The following is a 2,929-nucleotide window of genomic DNA, read 5'->3' on the forward strand; positions in this document are numbered from 1 at the left end:
TATGGAATGCAGCAAAGGTATACTGAGAGGAAACTTCATAGCCATAAATGACTATATTAAAAAAGGAGGAGTTAAAATAAAAGACCTAATTCACACCTGGAATAATTAGAAAAAGACAACAAACTAACCACAAATGAAGTGGAAAGAAGGAAATAACAAAGATTAGAAAGAACTAAATGAAATAAAAAATGAGAAAGCGCTAGAAAAAATAAAGAACAAAAAGCTGGTTCTTTGAGAAGATCAATAAAATTGACAAACCGTTAGGAACACTAACAAAGGAAAAAAGAGAGAATATGAAAATATATAAAATAAGAAATGAGGAAGGAGATAGATATACTACTGACCCTGCAGAAATAAAGAGTATCAGAAGAGGATATTTTGAAATGAAAAAATTAAGACCCTGTTCTTTGTTTGTAAATGTCAGGCATTTCTTCTCAATGCACAAACTTTGATGATGAAAACCTTATTAGTGCAATGTTTTGCAATCATGGAACTTAGTCAACAACTGTTCTTCATTCCTTACATAGGCATTTAAAAGAGTCATTATTTAAATAAATTCCATATATTTATAAAATTTCAAAAATGGAACTCAACAAAGAAATAAATTAATATAAATCATTACAATAGATGCTATGCTATTTATGATTGTATTTTGAGATAATTTTCTTATCAAGCATATGCAAGTATAGATATTATATTGTAATGCAATCTCACTAGACATAATGAAAAGTTCTTTTGTCCAGAAATGATGCCATAAGCATATTTGTTTATTGATATATAAAATCATTTTAATATTTGTGCTATTTTTTGCTCATCCTCTATTTAGAATAATTACTTTTCTGTTGTCATCATCGAAACAATGTTTTGATGGATGTCTTTGTCCATGTGTATATCTGCACATGTGTGATTAACTCCTTAGAACACAGACCTAGTAATAGATGTGCCTTTTCCTCTTTTTCTGAACTCCTATATGTCTTCAGTACATACTGCCTCTCCCTGGATGTCCACTGACCTCTAAAACAGAGAAACTTTGGTGGAATGCATTCATTCTAAAATGTAATGTCATAGAGTGTGTTTTTCAGGAGAGAATTTAAAAAGATAGTTAACATTGTGGAGTTTCTTGTTGATCTGAATGAGAGAATTTTGAGCTGGATTTAAGATGGAAACTATACCTGAAACCTCACCAATAACCCCAAGTTGATAATATACTATTTGCAAAATCCTTATTTTTCTAAAGTCTGTATTCAGCCAACATAAACCATCCAGAGACTGACAATCAACAAGGAAGGACAAAGTTTGCAAATAATTGACAAATAAATTTTAGGAAGCCACATCCAACAATAATCAGGCTATTATTTTCATTTCCTCTAATTTGCACTTTGTTCACTTACTCATTTTTTGTCTGTTCCCAATTTTCTCATCTCAGTAAATAGTTCTTTGGTCTACCCAGTTTTGCAAGTCAGATCCTCAAATACTCCCTTTCACCCAACTTTCACCTCCAATGAATCAGGAAGTGCTGTTGATTATGTCTTTTATCTCTACTGCTATCTCTTTGGTCCAGTCATTGTCTTGGATGTGTTGCATTGGTACAGACTCATAATGATTCATGCAAACCCTCTACTTTTAGTACAGTATTAGCTTCTGTTTTGAATGCAAAACACCTTGTTTTTCCCCTTTTAGCATCTTCCACCAACTTTATTAAAGTGAAATTCATGTACAGCATATTGCATTCATTTAAAGTTTATAATTAGGTTCATATTGATAATTGTATGCACCTATTAAACCATCACCCATTATCAAGATACAGAACATTTCCACCACTCAAAAAGAATCCCACAGGTCTCCTTGTATTTTTCCTTTCCATGTCCCCCTGCAGCAATGCTTTTCATCATCATATCAGTTTATATTTTCTAGAATTTCATACTGATAAAATTGTATGCACTCTTTGGTATCAAGCTTTATGTTGAGCTTAGTGGTTTTAAGATTGATCTATGAGGTTGGATTCACTTGTATTGTTGAGTAGTAGTCCATTATACAGATACATCACATATCATTTATTCATTCACTGGTTCACTAACAATTGGCTTGTTTCTATTTAAGGGCTACCATAAATAGAGTTTTTATGATTATTTGTAAACAATTCTTTCTGTGGACCTACGTTTTGGTTTCTTTTGGGTAAAAATTTAGTAGTAGAACGGTTGCTATCATATGGTATGTGATTTTACTTCTTAATTTCCAAAAGTGGTTGTTTCATATTACATTCCTGTATAAAATATAGCAGAACTGTATGAGATTACAGTTGTCCCATTTTCTTTCCAGTTTTTCGTATTGCAATTCTTTTTAAAACTTAACTTCCTAGGTCTGTGTGTAACGCTATATTCCTCTGGTTTTCATTTGCATTTCTCAAATGCCTAATGAGATTGAGCATCTTTTCATGGGCTCAATGGCAGTTTGCATATCTTCATTTGTCAAGTGTTTGTTCAATTATAGTGTCTATTTTTAACTGGGTTGTTGGTGTTTTATTATTGAGTTATAAGACAATATTTATGTGCATATATAGCATTATCTCTATACCTATCTCTACATTCTAGAGACAAGTCTTTTATCAGATATGTGTTACAAATATTTTCCCCTATCTTCTGTGACTTATCTTTTAAATTTCTTCATATTCTATTAGCTGCTTCTCACGCTTTTGATAAATAATACCTTTATCATTAAATTTAACACGTTTTCTGATGTTTCCTCTTAACCTCTCATTGCCTTCATAATTTTCATTATCATAACTATTCATAAGATGAAACTCCTATTAAATATGGATTATCAATTCTTATTTCCTTTCAGTTATTTTTAAATATTTTCATTAAGAATGTTCACTGAATTTTAAAATGAAGAGTGAATATTTTAAATTAAGAAATTCTCAATTTTGATA

This window comes from Dasypus novemcinctus, chromosome 22, assembly GCF_030445035.2.
Source record: "Dasypus novemcinctus isolate mDasNov1 chromosome 22, mDasNov1.1.hap2, whole genome shotgun sequence".
In the NCBI taxonomy this organism is placed as follows: Eukaryota; Metazoa; Chordata; class Mammalia; order Cingulata; family Dasypodidae; genus Dasypus; species Dasypus novemcinctus.